Below are 19322 nucleotides of genomic sequence, written 5' to 3' on the forward strand. Positions count from 1 at the left end.
AATGAATTTCACTAATGTTTATGAATGTGTTCATTTCACTAGCGTTCTTAGAGGCTTTTTCAATAATGCATGAATGAATTTCACTAATGTTTATGAATGTGTTCATTTCACTAGTGTTCTTAGAGGCTTTTTCAATAATGCATGAATGAATTTCACTAATGTTTATGAATGTGTTCATTTCACTAGCGTTCTTAGAGGCTTTTTCAATAATGCATGAATGAATTTCACTAATGTTTATGAATGTGTTCATTTCACTAGCGTTCTTAGAGGCTTTTTCAATAATGCATGAATGAATTTCACTAATGTTTATGAATGTGTTCATTTCATAACTGATCCTAAGATGCTTTTCCAATAATGCATGAATGAATTTCACTAATGTTTATGAATGTGTTCATTTCACTAGTGTTCTTAGAGGCTTTTTCAATAATGCATGAATGAATTTCACTAATGTTTATGAATGTGTTCATTTCACTAGTGTTCTTAGAGGCTTTTTCAATAATGCATGAATGAATTTCACTAATGTTTATGAATGTGTTCATTTCATAACTGATCCTAAGATGCTTTTCCAATAATGCATGAATGAATTTCACTAATGTTTATGAATGTGTTCATTTCATAACTGATCCTAAGATGCTTTTCCAATAATGCATGAATGAATTTCACTAATGTTTATGAATGTGTTCATTTCACTAGTGTTCTTAGAGGCTTTTTCAATAATGCATGAATGAATTTCACTAATGTTTATGAATGTGTTCATTTCACTAGTGTTCTTAGAGGCTTTTTCAATAATGCATGAATGAATTTCACTAATGTTTATGAATGTGTTCATTTCACTAGTGTTCTTAGAGGCTTTTTCAATAATGCATGAATGAATTTCACTAATGTTTATGAATGTGTTCATTTCACTAGTGTTCTTAGAGGCTTTTTCAATAATGCATGAATGCATTTCACTAATGTTTATGAATGTGTTCATTTCACTAGTGTTCTTAGAGGCTTTTTCAATAATGCATGAATTAATTTCACTAATGTTTATGAATGTGTTCATTTCACTAGTGTTCTTAGAGGCTTTTTCAATAATGCATGAATTAATTTCACTAATGTTTATGAATGTGTTCATTTCACTAGTGTTCTTAGAGGTTTTTTCAATAATGCATGAATTAATTTCACTAATGTTTATGAATGTGTTCATTTCACTAGTGTTCTTAGAGGCTTTTTCAATAATGCATGAATGAATTTCACTAATGTTTATGAATGTGTTCATTTCATAACTGATCCTAAGATGCTTTTCCAATAATGCATGAATTAATTTCACTAATGTTTATGAATGTGTTCATTTCACTAGTGTTCTTAGAGGCTTTTTCAATAATGCATGAATTAATTTCACTAATGTTTATGAATGTGTTCATTTCACTAGTGTTCTTAGAGGCTTTTTCAATAATGCATGAATTAATTTCACTAATGTTTATGAATGTGTTCATTTCACTAGTGTTCTTAGAGGCTTTTTCAATAATGCATGAATTAATTTCACTAATGTTTATGAATGTGTTCATTTCACTAGTGTTCTTAGAGGTTTTTTCAATAATGCATGAATTAATTTCACTAATGTTTATGAATGTGTTCATTTCACTAGTGTTCTTAGAGGCTTTTTCAATAATGCATGAATAAATGACTAATGTTTATGAATGTGTTCATTTCACTAATGTTTATGAATGTGTTCATTTCATAATTGTTCCATAGAGGCTTTTTCAATAATGCATGAATGAATGACTAATGTTTATGAATGTGTTCATTTCACTAATGTTTATGAATGTGTTCATTTCACTAGTGTTCTTACAGGCTTTTTCAATAATGCATGAATGAATTTCACTAATGTTTATGAATGTGTTCATTTCACTAGTGTTCTTAGAGGCTTTTTCAATAATGCATGAATTAATTTCACTAATGTTTATGAATGTGTTCATTTCACTAGTGTTCTTAGAGGCTTTTTCAATAATGCATGAATAAATGACTAATGTTTATGAATGTGTTCATTTCACTAATGTTTATGAATGTGTTCATTTCATAATTGTTCCATAGAGGCTTTTTCAATAATGCATGAATGAATGACTAATGTTTATGAATGTGTTCATTTCACTAATGTTTATGAATGTGTTCATTTCATAATTGTTCCATAGAGGCTTTTTAAATAATGCATGAATGAATGACTAATGTTTATGAATGTGTTCATTTCACTAATGTTTATGAATGTGTTCATTTCACTAGTGTTCTTAGAGGCTTTTTCAATAATGCATGAATGAATTTCACTAATGTTTATGAATGTGTTCATTTCACTAGCGTTCTTAGAGGCTTTTTCAATAATGCATGAATTAATTTCACTAATGTTTATGAATGTGTTCATTTCACTAGTGTTCTTAGAGGCTTTTTCAATAATGCATGAATGAATTTCACTAATGTTTATGAATGTGTTCATTTCATAACTGATCCTAAGATGCTTTTCCAATAATGCATGAATGAATTTCACTAATGTTTATGAATGTGTTCATTTCACTAGTGTTCTTAGAGGCTTTTTCAATAATGCATGAATGAATTTCACTAATGTTTATGAATGTGTTCATTTCACTAGTGTTCGTAAGAGGCTTTTTCAATAATGCATGAATTAATTTCACTAATGTTTATGAATGTGTTCATTTCACTAGTGTTCTTAGAGGCTTTTTCAATAATGCATGAATGAAAATCACTAATGTTTATTCGTGTGTTAATTGATCCAAAGAGTTTTTTTTAATAATGCATGAATTAATTTTACTAACATATCTGAATGTGTTTATTTTATAATTGTTCCTAAGAGGCTTTTTCAATAATGTATGAATGTATTTGACTTACGTTTATGAACGTGTTAATTGCACCAGTGTTTGTAAGAGGCTTTTTCAGTAATGTGTATGAATGAATTTCACTAATGTTTATGAATGTGTTCATTTCACTAGTGTTCATAAGAGGCTTTTCAATAATTAATATGAATTAATTTCACTTATGTTTATGTCAATATGTTAAATTCACTAGTTTTTGTATGAGGCTTTTCAACAATTCTGGCCTAAATGGCCCCTCATACAATTGAGCATTTCTTTACAGTTTATATTGAAAGCGATTCTTGCAGTCACTGATGTGCTAAAGGTTTTGCTGCCAATGTATTTTTCCTTCTAAATCTGTGATAAAAGCAGCTCTGTTGTCACCTGTGTATCTCTCGCATACTTCTCTTTTTGCGCAGTGCTGTAATGGTGATTCAATTTGAAATCTTTCATGACAGATTACATGTACAAACACATGGATTTCTCTGTTTTACATTTCAACCCAAAAATACAGTTTTGTAGTCAATTTTCTTGTTTTATTAATCATTTTGGCAAACATTAGCTGTTTGGAACAAGTGACCTCTACTGGTAGATAGCATTGAATGCAATCTTCACATGAACACTTTTTCAATGTACTAAAATCAATATTCAAAATAATGTTGTCCAATATGCCATATTCAAAAATACTGCAGGCTGCCAGTTGCCCATCCCTAATTTAAATGTTGACCCTCTAAAACATTTTACTTCAAAGGATAAGTTCACAAAAAAATCATTTATTTACCCTCAAGTTGTTCCAAACCTATATGGCTTTCATTCTTCCATGGAACACAAAAGATGTTAGGCAGAAAGCTAGAAAGTCCTAGCTTCAGACACCATTCACTTTCAGTGTATAGAAAAAAAATGCAATGGGTTCCAAACAAGATGAGGGTGAGTAAATTATGAAATAAATTACATTTGGGAGTAAATTATTCCTTGAAATGTCTTGACAACTGCAATAATAATCTAATAGCCATGAGTAGGCTATGCATTAGGCCTACCATTAATGCCTCAACCTGCAAAGTGAATTAAATATCATATATAGTCATACATTTCAAAGAGACATATACTCACATGTCACTAGCGATGGAGGAGTTCCTGGACATAGACTTTGGTGAGAGGTCATAGTCACTGTCAGAGCGGTAAAGGAAGGACTCTCTCCTCTGACTGTGCACAAAGTTGGCCTGGAGGATGAGCCCTGACCCGGGGCTGGCCATGGGATCCAGCGGACTGCGTCCTGATGAGGTGCCATTGTCCACATCAAAGCTGTGGAGACACAAAACAGAGTGGTTAGCATTGATGTCAAGTGTGACATTGGAGGATATACTGCACAACAAAAGCTTACATCAAATTCCTGTTGATAGATCTGAGGATATTAACTTGGAGAGGACACACTCAGCAAGCAACTCTGTCCTTAGGATAGAACCAATTAAGAGATGGCAACCAAGTCTTTACAGTGAGCATTAAAATTTAGACTGAGCTTGGTATAGGGCTTCCTCAGCACAGCAGGAGTGCCTTCCAACACCTTACAACCAATCTTCACCTTCCTTTGCTTTCAACGTGCTGACACATAATCTCCAGGGAGCATTAATATAATCGCCGGGCCATGGGTATTTCCCTGACGTTCATGGTGACGTGGCTTTACGCTTTAATCTCACTTCTACCGTCATCATCTTCATGTATGCTGACAGCTGAAACAGCTAACATGGTGCGGATGGATAATTCCTTGCTAGTGGGTCAGTCTGGCCCTTGGTGACAGCTGACAATAGTGTCGCACACATAAAGGACCAACAATTCATGACCTGAGGATTGAGCTTTGCTATGACAGAGAATAAATATACCAGAAAGAAAGAACCTAATGCATAAACAACCTTTCTATTGTCTGTATTCTGCAGAGGTGGGGGAGTTTTCCTCACAATACTGTCATGATATTCTAACACCAAGAATCAACAGTTTTTTTTCTCCACATTAAAAGTTTTGAGATAAAGAGATTGACCACCACTGAGAGAAAGTGTGTGAGAAGATGAAACGTACTGTACATTAGATCAATAAACAGTCAATTATTTCTATTCAAACAAAAAGAAAACTCAGAACAAGTTGTTTCCTTTGTAAGGTCTTGTGTCCTTACAGATCTTCCATACAGATAAAACTTTTTTGTTTGTTTGTTTTACTAACACTGACGTGCCTGTGCTCTGCGCTACTTCTGTGGCTCAATTATGAAGTAAAACAGGAAGTTCAGCACTTGTTCCGTAAAGCACCGAAGTCTAATGAGGACGAATAAGGAAGAGCTCACAATATATTACATTTTGAACTGAACTGAATCACAGTTCACTATCTCAGTGTTTCCCAACCACTGTGCGTGAAAGATTGTCAGGTGTGCCGTGGAAAATTATCAAATTCCACAAAATAAATAAATGCATGAAAAAAAATTATTATAATAATTTCAGGGATCCAAACTCTTCACCTTTCTGAGAAATTTGCCGTTTTGAAATCATAATCAGTGACTTTTGTGATAGTGAAGAGCAATGATTTATGTGTAAAAGTGACTGATATTTATACGCGTTAAGGGTCTTTCACATGACTCGCGTCAGCGCAGGAGAATACATTAAAGTCTATGAAGTGATGTCACTTTACACCAAAGTGTTTTTCACACACATGTTTTTGCTTCACCACTAATGTCTTTGAGAGTACTAAGCAACAATAAATATTTAAAAACTGTCCAAATTTGTGAAGAGACATCGAACATCTCCTAATTTCTTTTAATTAAATATTACCTTATCGTTTACGAATATCAGAGACCCCAGTTATTGAACTAGCCTAATTTAAATTCACCAAGAAAACGCTTAGACCTAAACATAACATAAACAACGAGTCCTTATATTACTTTCTGCAATCAAAGCAACTGCAAGCTTTTTTCTCTCTCTTCCAAATACATGTTTTCAATGTTTATTGTGCACACCTTCCACTAGTAAAATTGCCCCTCTGTGATGCTTTCTGCAACTCTTGTCATCTGGAGGGTGATTCAACGCTTGACACTGGCGTTGAACGGAGCGTTGATGCCTCGACTCAACTCATGTGAAATGCGCTTTACAATGATGAAAGAACATTATTGAAACTCAAAATTATTATTATTAGTCTATTATTGTGATCTTTTCTGATAAAAGCAATGCTCAGCTCAGTACCGCCGCTCCCTATAAGCAGACTACACAGTCTGCGTAGGGCACCAACTCCCTTCGGGGGGCACCCTCCGGGCAATCAGAGAGGCAAAGCGCGCACACGCCCAGAGAATCCACAGTCACTTCCAGGACAGCGGTGACACGCGGCGCATGTGGCAGGGCATCCAGGCCATCACCAACTACAGGACAACATCAGTTGCCTGTGACAAAGATGCCTCCCTTCCAGATGCGCTGAACGACTTCTACGCTCGGTTTGAAGTCCACCCCTCCTCCCAACGACCAGGTGGGTCGTTGTCTTACCACGGCAGATGTGAGGAAAACTCTACGTAGAGTCAACCCACGGAAGGCTGCTGGACCAGACAACATTCCTGGCAGAGTGCTCAGAGGATGTGCAGACCAGCTAGCAGATGTTCTTACCGACATCTTCAACATCTCTCTGAGCAGCGCCATTGTTCCAACGTGCTTCAAGGCCACCACCATCATCCCCATGCCAAAGAAGTCTTCAGTGTCCTGCCTCAACGACTACCGTCCCGTCGCACTTACACCCATCATCATGAAGTGCTTTGAGAGGCTCGTCATGAGGCAGATTAAGACCCAGCTGCCCCCCCACTAGACCCACTGCAGTTTGCGTATCGTTCAAACCGTTCAACAGACGATGCCATCACCACAACCCTCCATCTGGCCCTCACCCACCTAGACAATAAGGACTCATACGTTCGAATGCTGTTCATAGATTTCAGCTCAGCATTCAACACAATCATTCCCCAGCACCTGATTGGAAAGCTGAACCTGAAGGGCCTGGACTCCTCCCTCTGCAACTGGATCCTGGACTTCCTGACTGGGAGACCTCAGTCAGTCTGGATCGGGAACAGCATCTCCACCACCACCACACTGAGCACTGGGGCCCCCCAGGGCTGTGTGCTCAGTCCACTGCTGTTCACTCTGCTGACTCACGACTGTGCAGCAATGCACAGCTCGAATCACATCATCAAGTTCGCCGATGACACGACCGTGGTGGGTCTCATCAGCAAGAACAACGAGTCAGCATACAGAGAGGAGGTGCAGCTGCTGACTAACTGGTGTAGAGCCAACAACCTGTCCCTGAATGTCGACAAAACAAAGGAGATGGTTGTTGACTTCAGGAGAGCACAAGGTGAACACACTCGCTGAACATCGACGGCTCCTATGTGGAGATCGTCAAAGCACCAAATTCCTTGGTGTTCACTTGGCGGAGAACCTCACCTGGTCCCTCAACACCAGCTCTATCACCAAGAAAGCCCAGCAGCGTCTCTACTTTCCTCGAAGGCTGAGGAAAGCACATCTCCCAACCCCCATCCTCACTACATTCCATAGAGGGACTATTGAGAGCATCCTGAGCAGCTGCATCACTGCCTGGTTTGGGACTTGCACCGTTTCGGACCGCAAAGCCCTGCAGAGGATAGTGAGGACAGCTGAGAAGATCATTGGGGTCTCTCTTCCCTCCATCAAAGACATTTACAAAAAACACTGTATCCATAGAAGCAACCAGCATTGTGGACTGCACCCCACACACCCCTCACACAAACTCTTTACCCTCCTCCCGCCTGGCAAGAGGTACCGAAGCATTCGGGCCCTCACGGCCAGACTGTGTAACAGCTTCTTCCCCAAGCCATCAGACTCCTCAATACTCAGAGACTGGTTTGACACACACGTGTCCTGAGTTGCACTTTAATTACTGTCACTTTATAACTGTCTGCTACCTCAATAACTGCTATGTGCATAGAACACTATCTCATAGTATGTTATGTTTACATTTTAGAAACTGTCATCTTTTTGCACTACTGAGTACTGGTCGGCACTGCACTGTCTATTGTCCTGTTCATTGTCAGTAATTTGTTGTACTGTCCTGTACTTTTTGCACATGTTTGCACGTGCACTTTATATAGGTATATATAGGTAGTTTATATAGGTATTTTATTTCGTTGTGTAGTCTCATGTGGTCCTATGTTGGTCCTTTGTTGTTTTTATTTAGCACCATGGTCCTGGAGGAACGTTGTCTCGTTTTGCTGTGTACTGTACTAACTGTATATGGTTGAAACGACAATAAAAACCACTTGACTTGACCATCTTACCCTAGGAGGGCACCAGAAAGGCTGCCCTTACTCACACTTTGTAAGTTATACAAGGACCCGCAAGCAGTTGCGGAGCACAGATGATCGCTTGCTGAGTACACACTGCCAGCGACATCGCGCGAGACAGCGACGCGACAAAGTTGAGAAAAGTTTAACTTTATTCAAATGAAGAGCAACTTAAGGGAGCGACAGCCAATACGAGATAAGACGGTAGAGCTCACGTGATCCTTCTCTCTCTCTCAGCTCCTGCAGTAATGAAAGATCAGGTCCTGAAGTACTGCTGGAACCGGACTTCATCCAGCCGCAGCTCCTGCACCAGCCGGTGGTACTCAACATGAGATTTAATGGTTTTGTGTACCCAGACAGACAGGCGTTTGCGTTTTTGCCGCAGATAAACAGCCGCTATGGCAAAAAGCATGCCTTGTTTCTCGTTCATCTTTGATATAAAGCATTTTATGTACTGATTCCATTTATATTTAGTCTTTTCACTCCAAAATGTTTGTTTTTAGTGGCAAGAAAACTGATTCACTGTCAACAGCAATGGCATGGCATCCGTGAATGTCATTTATAAACGTTACTAAGCAACCAGTAGTGGGAACGCCCACTAGCGACCAAAACCGCAAATCGCTGGCAGTGTGAACGCAGGCTCATATCACGCAACCCCACCCACCTTTCAGGCTCATATCACACGAAACCCTTGATATTAATGACACCTGTGGCCGTTAAGTGAACTGCAGCCATTTACCTGTTGCTCATTTACCTGTCCATAGGGATGCGAGCATCGACCAAAACAATGTCGTGACATACAAAGAGACAACGTGAAATTTGTGAAACAGAAGCAAGTCTCACCAAAATACTCTTTATTTTGCAGCTAATTCTGCACAATTTTAAACTTGAATTACTAAAAATAAGTGGAATTTGTGCTTTTAGCTTATTTTTTAAACAAAAATATCCCCAGAAAATTTTTTCATGGACCAGTGATTGTCTTACCTTTTAATACCCCTCATGAGTTTGCATCCCTGTAATTTGTTGCAGCATTGCAAGAACAAATCTACAAATTAGAAAAGAAGCAAATTTGTTGTTTTTGCAGCGTAGCCTACCTAAGTTGTTTTTTGTTTTTTTTTGCATAGCCGAATTTCAAAGTAAACGCTACTAAGACTGACAGAAAAAATGGAAAAATTCTTGAAAAGGAACAACATTGACGATGATTAGCCTATGTGGGATAGTGGTGTGCCGTATAATTCTTTTAGTCATAAAAAGTGTGCCATGACAGAAAAACGTTTGGGGAACACTGCACTAAATCACAACATTAGCATATCATCCAGATATCAATATAATATTGTATCATGTTTCCTTGTCATGTTTCCATAGCACTACAGTCTGAACAGAATACAAAAATCTGCAGTATGTCCTGTACAGTACATATTCTACTCAATGCTGGCTTGTGTTTCACTGAGAAAATTACTTCTTCACAGTTAAGAAGTAACAGTCTGTAGCCCTGCTGATGCGCTGCCCTCACCTCTCTTGGGTCATATCACAGGAATGCACTGGCTTACCGACTCACACACTCAACTCTAGACATGCATTATGAATGAGATGATTCTCCTCTTACTGTAACCCACAAAAATGCACTGATGCTTACACTACAAAGGAGAAATTGGTTCCCTCATAATACTGGTACAGTCTTAAAAAAACCTTAAGTTCATACGTATTACAAAACAAGATTTGTTTCTCTCAAATGAAAATGTAAACACCTACAGTATATTGTATTGTTCATGCTTGTTATGTCTAATAGTCTAAACAGTCAAAATACATCCTTGCATATCTACTTCTCTATTCTTTTTTCATTGCATATTGTTTTGTCTTATTCTGCCAGACATGTTTTGCAATCTTAGGGGCCGGACAGACCAAACATGTCCTTGTGTTAAAAAAGCTAGACACTGTTCAACACTAGAACAAAGCAAGTGTCTCGAGGTGTGTACTGAAATGTTTACGTTTTTTTTCAACTTGACAGTGTTTTAAAATGCATTGCACATGCGCGAGAATCTGAACAAACACAGAGACACGGCGCAAAGATCAAAGACTTCCATCTAGCGCATTTTCACCTAGAAAAACTGTGATGTCACAGAAACGTGTTTGGTGTAAACAGCCCCATAGTCTGCATAGGGTTTTATTTTTTTAACTGGTAAAAACCAAGATTTGTTAGCACTTAATTCAGAAAAATATTAGGTCTTACATAAATAATATGATGGATATTTCATAAAATAAAAGTGGAAAATAAGAGTTTAAAAATAATAAATACATGCTGTAATTGTGGGGTGAGGAGTGAATTGTCCAACAATAAATATACACAACCAGTTGTCTTATCTCCTTTCAAATTACTAAATTAAGTCAAACTTCTTTAATAAACATATGGCCCCTACTTTATACTCTATCAGAGTAATTCAATAAGATATACAGCAGCTCTTTCATTACTTGGTATGTTTAAGACATTACCAGTCCATTGACTTAAATCAGTGTCCTCAGTAGTTTGCCTTGACTACTGTATCTGGAATAAGGGAAGGAAAAATCCTCCACTTCCACCCTCTCTGGTTTATCTCTCTTCTCTTTTCGTCTTCAATTTGCTGGTGCTCACATTTCATTCCTCCCCATTTCCCTCTATCAAATAAGCACTATGTGAAGGTCTCCTTCTGTTCCCTGTACAACGATCACTGCCTGCTAAAGCAAACACACACAAGTGCACACACCAACACATACTTTATAGGCCAAAAAACAAAGCTCTGTGAACGTTTGTTATTACTTTTAAGTGTTTTTGCTCTCGATATACAAACACCCTTTAATTAATTCAAACATGTAATAAACACAGACAACAGTGGAACAATGAAAACCAAAGCTAATTCAGCATAATTAAAAAAACCTGTGTAATAGGATACAACCAAGAGCTGGTTCAGAAAAGGTTTAGGTTTCTATTTTATGCTAAATTCAAAACAAATCTATAGCATTAAAAAAAACTAAAAATCTACATAATTGTGCAGAACGGATTTACTGTAGGAACGATTAACACACTAAAAAGTTCCGCTCATGTTTCATAAATTCAGCTATTTTTGTCCAACATGTTTACACAGGATCTCGACATCTTGCTACCAAATGTTCCGGTTCCCTGACATCACTCCCATTCTGCTAAGTTACTGACGAGCGGCATCTCAAAACAGAAATGTTTGCATCAGTTTAAATGCGTTTACCTTTTCCTGTGGCACTTCTCAGCTTAGAGACACGGGATCTGGTTCCATGGAAACCAGGAAGTAATTATGTACACATAATCAATGATAAACGTGATTGACAGGCTATATTTTCCCTCTGAGATTGCATTTTTACTTCTCAGACAGTTAGGTTTAGGTTTGGGTTAGGGTGTATGGTTAATACAATTTGTCTTCCTGTTGACTCTATTGCATCATTTACAACTAAAACAACTCTCTTTTTGACAATCTGTTTATTTCACCTGGAAACACCTCCTGAATCTCATTAATAATTAGGAAATATTTCTGCTGCACTGAGCTGCAGTGTAGTAGTGCTGACCTCAAACTAAGTACACTTTACCTCAATTTCACATGCAAGGTCTTTCAACAAAGTAATAGGGGTCATTAGACTTCTGAGCTTAATCCCTAATTATCGTTTTGCTGGAATTGGATGGAAATTCACGGCTCTCCAGACGTCAAAAAGAGCTGTATATGACACTCCACAAAAGACTACATTAAACAGTCCTTTCTAGATCATCGTAATGACTTCCAGCTATTTTAATGATGGGTGGGCTCTTTCCAGACATAAACTGCTGATATGATCAAAACAAACAAGCAGGAAGTATTCACAAACTCTGAGAATTCCTTCTGGACAATTTATGGTACACTGAGTAACTTTTATCATATTACATTCACAGTGACCCCAAAAACTATGTATCATTCTAGATCCAATCTACCAGCTCAATGTCTAGAGAAATCTAGATACATTTTTTGAAACTATGCATCCCTTCACATTTTACATACTTTATGTCAGCCAGGGAATCCATATAATATATAAGAATAATCATAAGATAATCAATGTGGTTTTCCCTGAAATCACTTAACAGTACAGTGTTTTATCTTCTCCTCCCACAAACTACATGAACTACTATAGACACACAAATCCACTCAATGCTGGTTTCCCAAAGGGCTAAAAATGTCTCCACCCAAAAGGCTGTCCCTTTAAAATCAAAGGGACAATTAACTTTAATCACTGCTATGCTATCTATGCCATCAGATGTCAAACTGGCTTGCTATATTGTTGTGGACAAAAGTAAGAACAGACGCTCAGCACAATCCCCACACACTTTAAGCCACTTTAGATGAGGCTGGCAGTCCCCCAACTTACTTCTGATTTAGCACTAAACCAACCTCTTTGAATTAGCACAGTCAGCAGTCACACAACAAGGAAGTTTGATTTAAATTAAATATATAAATGCTAATATTAAGAACCTGAAAAGACAACTGAAACCTTTTTAATGCTGGCTCTCTAATGCCATTCAATGTAAGCGGGATGTCCTCAGCATTTCCAGAATAGTTTTCACAGCAAATTTCACCTCAGCTTTGGGTACAGTCAGTTGGCTTTACAGTATAAATATGTCTTTGATTTAAGAGTGTTAAATCCATTTTGTTGTGTTTTCTATAGTTAATCAAGTCAATAGATGGTCAAATATCAATGCTTGCCATGCTTTAAAAACAGATCTTGTAAAGCTGAAGTTTTAAAGGTTAAGCATATAATTCTTGCGCCACTAGCGTAACCAAACAGAATTGTAAAAATAACTGTTTTCAAGCAAATTTCCCAAACACTCCCCGGTCTGTCGTTGGTTGTGAAAACAGATAGTCCCACAACTGAACTGATGTTTTAAAAGCACCACAAAACCTGTGTTTACACAGTACAAATTACTTGTAGTTTTCTCAACATTATAGCGTAACTGTACTGTAGCACACAAATGAACTGGAAAAGTGACTGTCTGTCCTCATGAGCACTTTTTAGTAGCATGCGGTCTATCAGAGCTCAAGACAGGAATGAATTGAACAGGAAAAATATAGAATCTGACACTTGGCCATTTAGAAAGTGGAACCTGAGGGCTTGAGACCCAATGGAAAGAGAACATGCAGAGACACAATGGAGCCTCTGATAATCACAACAGGCTGTTCCCAAAACACTGACAGTTTTCACATGTTTTTTTTTTTTGGTTTGTTTTTTTAAACAGAACAGAAATATGCTCAAAACAGACAGATAAGGAGATGTGCAGATAAAACTGCACACAGGAATAATTAATAAATAAAAAGTTAATTTTACTTTACTCTTCGAAGCTGATGTTCCAAGCAAAAACATATTCATAATAATTAAGTACATTTTATTAGTCATATTTTTTTCAGTGTGTTGACTGAAATATCTAGCTGACATTTACAAGGGAATTATGTGAAAGATTAAAAATGAAAATAAATCAAGCATTTAATAAGAGCTTTATAATGTTAATTAGTTCTCACAGCAATATTTTGCAAGAGCAAATATCTGCAGCACTATTTTCCCATGATTTTTTTTCCATAGGTCTTTAAAAAATATATATATAACATTTCTGCACCACAAGCACACCAAACGGAATTGCTAAATTTACGACTGTTTTTGAACATTCCCCGTCTGCCACTGGACAGCCAAACAAATATACTTGCCCTAGAGTCACGCTATTGGTCAGGATCCTCAAACCAATAAAGCTATGGTTTAATAGCCACAGCGTTTACACTTTAAGGTTAAATAAACCTATAAATGGCCTACTTACGGTATACTGTAGTTGTCTCTGCATATTAAGTTGAGAGATAAGAAAGTATTTAAACATCAAAAAAATGTCACACCTCACCTTCAAGTAAGTGTATAAACATTCCCAAGTGGCAGTAGTATCAATGACAGGATATGAGGTGGTGACAGGTGTGTATGACTTGCTCTGTGAATCACTATCATGCATTACAACCTGCCCTTTTTTCTTGCTACTCTATAGCCTCACACACAAACACAATAAATATGCACCAAAGCAAGTGTGAATCATCAATATATTATATTAAAAAGTGCTCAGATAATGCTTCATATTGGGCATTCAAATAAACACACAAAACCGCCTAGTACTCTAGCCTCTACAAACATTCATCACCCAGATTTCTAAAAATAAGTGCATACAAGACAAGACAAGATAGACATGGGTGACATATCTGAACACTAAAATATGCTGCAATCCAGCAGTAACCTCCATGAAATTTCAGCCTATAAGTTGACAAGTAGCATGTCCATGGACGTATCATTAAAATCCTATATGAATGTATAAGGGAAAGTGCATATTTTAGGTTCTGTGTCCGTTCACCAAATTTCTTCAGCCTAAAATCGGTCTGTGCTTACCGAAATTCGAATCACTGCCCCCAGTGGCCAAAATTGGAAGTGTTGTTAAACAAATGGGCATGTGTTTGCTGAATGTTAGTAAATGATGTAATAGTCAACAGGTATGCATATTTTATTAAATATATGCCCTAACCCACACCCCAACCCTAAACCTAACCATCAGTGGAGTAAAATTGTGATCATAGAGGGAAAATGCAACCTCTGATTCATGCTCATCAATGATTATTTGAATGCAATTATTTCTTGGTTTCTGTGTAATCTGTAAATAATCTGTAATATCTGTAATGTCTTAGAGTCATCATTGTGTGGTTTGATAAAAAATGTGATTGTAAACTGTACCTTAAAAAAAGTAAATAATATTTGTATTTAGACCCCCAGTGAGCAATCTAAAGGCAACTCAAGTTTCATTTCACTGTTACACATCATGTATATACAGTGGTGGCCAAAAATATTGGCACCCATGGTAAATATGAGCAAAGCAGGCTGTGAAAAAAAATCTGCATCGTTTCTCCTTGTGATCTTTCATTCAAAACAATCACAAAATTTTAACATTTAACTTAAGTAAGACAATTGAAACAAGGAAAATAACTCATTATTAAATCAAATAATTCTCCAAAACACATTGGCACCCTTTTCTTCAATACTTTGTGCAACCTCCCTTTGCCAAGATAACAGCTCTGAGTCTTCTCATATAATGCCTAATGATACTGGAGGACACATAACAAGTGATCTGAGACCATTCGTCCATGCAGAATCTGTACAGATCCTTCAAATTCAGAGGTCTATGTTGGTGGACTCCCCTCTTCAGTTCACCCTACACATTTTCTATGGGGATCAGGGGACTAGGATGGCCAAGGCAGAACCTTGATTTTGTGGTCAGTGAACCATTTTTGTGCTGATTTTGATGTTTGTTTTGAATCATTGTCCTTTTGGAAAATCCAACCAGATTTCTGGCTGAGGCAGCCAGGTTTTGATTTTTTATCTGTTGGTACTTGATAAGAGTCTGTGATGGCATGTATCTGAACATGATGTCCAGGACCTCTGGAAGAAAAACAGGACCCCAACATTAAAGATCCAGCACCACATTTAACACTGAGCATTGGGGACTACTTCATCTCTGTGTATTCCAAACCCATTTCAGTGTTCGCTGCCAAAAAGCTCTTTTTTTGTTTCATCTGACCATAGAACCCAGTCACATTTGAAGTTCCAGTAGAGTCTGACAAACTGAAGATGCTTGAGTTTGTTGTTTGATGAGAGGCTTTTTTTCTTGAAAACCTCTTTTTTTGGGGGGACTTTCTGACCTCAAGACGCAACTAATTTCTGAAGCTCTCCAGCTGTGATCCTTAGAGATTCTTTGGCCACTTGATCCATCCTCCTCACTGTGCATGGAGACGATATAGACACGTGTCCTTTTCCAGGCCAAATCTTAAGATCTCCAGTTCACTGGAACTTGTTAATTATTGCCCTGATGGTAGATATGGGCATTTTCAATTCTTTGGCTATTTTCTTATAGCCACTTCCCATTTTGTGAGGCTCAACAACCTTTTGCAGCACATCAGAACTATATTCTTTAGTCTAACCAACTGTGATTGATGATTAAGGGAATTTGGCCTGTTTGTTACCTCATATTTATACCCCTGTGAAACAGGAAGTCATGGCTAAACAATTTCATGTTCCTAGTCACCCAGGTGCACTAAAAATTTTTTAAATATGAATGGGAATATACTTCAGATATATTTTACTCATAGGAAGTTCTAGGGGTGCCAATAATTGTGGCCAATGTGTTTTTGAGAAAAATATGTATTTATTTATGAAATATTTCCCCTCTTTCAATTGTTTTACTTCAATTAAAGGTTAGAATTTTGTGAATTTTTTTAATGAAAGATCAAAAGGATAAATAACGCAGATTTTTTTTTCACAGCCTACTTTGCTCATATTTACCAAGGGTGCCAATATTTTTGGCCACCACTGTAAGCTTTAGCCTCTCTCTTCTGTTAACAAAAAGATACTTATAATTCCATAGTGACAAGCAACACTAGGAACCACTACGTAATTATCTCCAACTGTGAAACTTTAACAAATCAGTGACACAGACAGTAAATAAAAAACCTAGAAAAGAATTCTAGGGGAGAGGGAGAGAAGGTAAATAAAAGGCACATGCCTGAGGAACAGTGGAATGCAGGGAGGAGGTAACCTAAAGGTTTTTGGAAAGACAGCAGGGTTTAAAAATTTAGAGGAAGCAGGGAGTTGCACAAGATGTTAAAAAGCGATATAGACAGACAAACTGTTCACTTTAGAGGGGAAAAGAAAACAGCAAGCACATGGTTAGGGGTAAGGGCATAGTTGGCAGACAGAAGAAGGTTTTCAAAAGTTCTCCTTTACCCTTCTGTGTTCTTAATTGAACTGGTAGAGCGCGACCGGGGCTTCATAATAATACTCATTCTGAACGTTGATTCCCTCTGCTAGCTGCTACAGCAAATCCCAGATCTGTGCATCTGTGGTCAGTCCTCACGTGTGTCCCCCAGTGCAAACATTGCTTGGCTGAGATGCCCTGCCTCTGTTTGCTGCACTGACAGGAGTCCCTGGAAACTCAGACTGAGTGGACGGGCGTTAAAGTGTTTCTGTCTCTCAGCAACCGGCTGCTTTAGTGTAAGACAAACTGTCTCTACCCTCTGTCTCCAGTTTCTCTCTCTCTCTCTCTCCATCTCAGACCTCCCACCCTCTGTACTTTCCTTCCTTCCCTCCCTTCCTTCCTTCCAGGCAGGCTGCAGGGTTTATTGCTCTTGTAGTAATGACATTTTCGGGGGTAGAGCACTCCTTGTGTTTGAGATAACTGAATAGAAAGGACAACTTTTACCTCAACATAAAAAGTAACCACGAAGTGAACAAAAGCATTAAATGGGAGTAAAAACTGCCTTTGGCAAGTAAATAAAACAAATAAAAAGTCACTTACCATCCTGTAACTTCATTAGGAACTGCAACCTAATACATGGTTTAAATCGAATTGAAAGAATGATAATGTGCCCCTACTGTAATGTAAGTGACGTGAGCAATACAAAACAAACATGTTACAACTCGAGTGGCTTTCACCTCAGTGGAAAATGTACCATTAAAAGTCTATCTAGGATGCATAAAGTCATTTTTTCCCACCAGAACTCAATGTGGCAACACACAGGAGGATTATTCTTCACATTAAGAAGACCCTATCTCAGTGTTTCCCAACCAGTGTGTCGTGTGCCGTGAAAGATTGTCAGGTGTGCCGTGGAAAATGATCAAATTCCACAAAATAAATAAATGCATGAAAAAAAATTATAATAATAATTCCAGGGATCCAAACTCTTCACCTTTCTGAGAAATTCCTAATTTTGAAACCATAATCAGTCACTTTTGTGATAGTGAAGAGCAATGATTTATGTGTAAAAGTGACTGATATTTATACGCGTTAAGGGTCTTTCACATGACTCGCGTCAGCGCTGAAGAATACATTAAAGTCTATGAAGTGACGTCACTTTACACCAAAGTGTTTTTCACACACGTTTTTGCTTCACCAATAATGTCTTTGAGAGTACTAAGCAACAATAAATATTTAAAAACTGTCCAAATTTGTGGAGACATCGAATGTCTCATAATTTCTTTTAATTAAATATTACCTTATCGTTTACGAATATCAGAGACCCCAGTTATTGTACTAATTTAAATTCACCAAGAAAACGCTTAGACCTAAACATAACATAAACAACGAGTCCTTATATTACTTTCTGCAATCAAAGCAACTGCAAGCTTTTTTCTCTCATGTTTTCAATGTTTATTGAGCACACCTCCCACTTTTTTACCTGTAAAATTGCCCCTCTGTGATGCTTTCGGCAGCTCTTGTCATGTGGAGGGCGATTCGGCACTTAATGATGGCGTTGAACGGAGTGTTGACGCCTCGACTCAACTCATGTGAAATGCGCTTTACAATGAAGAAAGAACATTATTGAAACTCAAAATTATTATTATTTGTCTATTATTGTGGTCTTTTCTGATAAAAGCAATGCTCAGCAGTTTAAATAGGCTACTGTAGGAAAATGATACTGTAGATCTGCTTTGTGTTTATCATTCTTATATAGATTTGTAGCCATGCACGTTTTAATAAAGGAGAAGATAAGGATGTTATTGAAAATCACTAATATTAGGCTATTATTGTCTTTTTGGATGAAAAATAATGCTTAGACTGAAGGAAGACTATAGATCTGCTATGTTCTTTTAATACTTAAACACTATAAAGTCTCTTGTTAGATTTTGGTCATGAACGACCCAAAATGATTCACTGACTCACTCATAGCACATAAGACGCTCAGTTGTTGCCACCTAGTGACATTTCCAGAAGGGGTCACTGAACTAATCAGTTTTTAAAATTGAACAAATTTGTGAAACAGAAGCAAGCTTCACCAAAGTAGTATTTATTTTGCAGCTAATACTGCACAATTTTAAACTTGAATAAACTTGAATCACTAAAATAGGTGGAATTGGTGCTTTTAGCATATTCTTAAAAAAAAAAAATATCCCCAGGAATTTTTTTTTTGTAGACCAGTGACCTTTCTTTGCCCCTCATGAGTTTGCATCACTGTAATTTGTTGTGGCATTGCAAGAACAAATCTACAAATTAGAAAAGATGCAAATGTGTTGTTTGTTCATTACCCATTTAATGTTCTTGCCATCTGTGACCT

The 19322-nt window shown here is 37.4% G+C and overlaps 1 pseudogene; it reads right to left on the minus strand.

Moving 5' to 3' along the window:
• LOC127620954 (cAMP-specific 3',5'-cyclic phosphodiesterase 4D-like) overlaps positions 1-19322 on the minus strand; it is a 202297-nt pseudogene that overhangs the window by 32296 nt on the left and 150679 nt on the right.

This window comes from Xyrauchen texanus, chromosome 27 (genome assembly GCF_025860055.1).
Source record: "Xyrauchen texanus isolate HMW12.3.18 chromosome 27, RBS_HiC_50CHRs, whole genome shotgun sequence".
NCBI classification, from domain to species: Eukaryota; Metazoa; Chordata; class Actinopteri; order Cypriniformes; family Catostomidae; genus Xyrauchen; species Xyrauchen texanus.